Here is a 569-nt window from a genome sequence, read left to right as displayed (position 1 = left end):
AAGTTCATAGTGTAACATAGTGTAACAAGTTCATAGTGTAACATAGTGTAACAAGTTCATAGTGTAACATAGTGTAACAAGTTCATAGTGTAACAGACCTGCCTCACCCTGCAGCTGCACAGGAAATGCATGGGAGGGGACCATGTACTTCACATGGACAGCCGTGTGGTGACTCCAGTTCTGCATCTGGGATCTATTCCAGTTAACACCCATTGGTCCTACCTGTTAGCCATCGGCAAGGATCCACTGCAACCCAAGAGCCTCTCTGTCCTTTATAGTCACCTCACAATGTCACAGTGGCCTTTTGTCTCTTACTGCTTAAAACCCTTCAGAAAATGTTCTTGTCTCCTGTTCGGATATGTGGGCTGGGCTGGGGTAAGATGGTGAGGTTGGCTCTGTTGTGTTTTTTCATCTGCTTATAATTACTTCTGATCATTTCCTCCCACAAGCATTGTTTGGTATATCGTTTAGAAAGAGTATAGTTTACAATTTCAAAAGAAAAAAAAAGGAGGAGGGAGAGGAGGAGGAAGAGGAGGAAGAAGAGGAGGAGGGAGAGGAGGAGGAAGAAG

This window comes from Mus pahari, chromosome 9, assembly GCF_900095145.1.
Source record: "Mus pahari chromosome 9, PAHARI_EIJ_v1.1, whole genome shotgun sequence".
Taxonomy (NCBI): Eukaryota; Metazoa; Chordata; class Mammalia; order Rodentia; family Muridae; genus Mus; species Mus pahari.
This window is presented reverse-complemented; position numbering follows the sequence as displayed.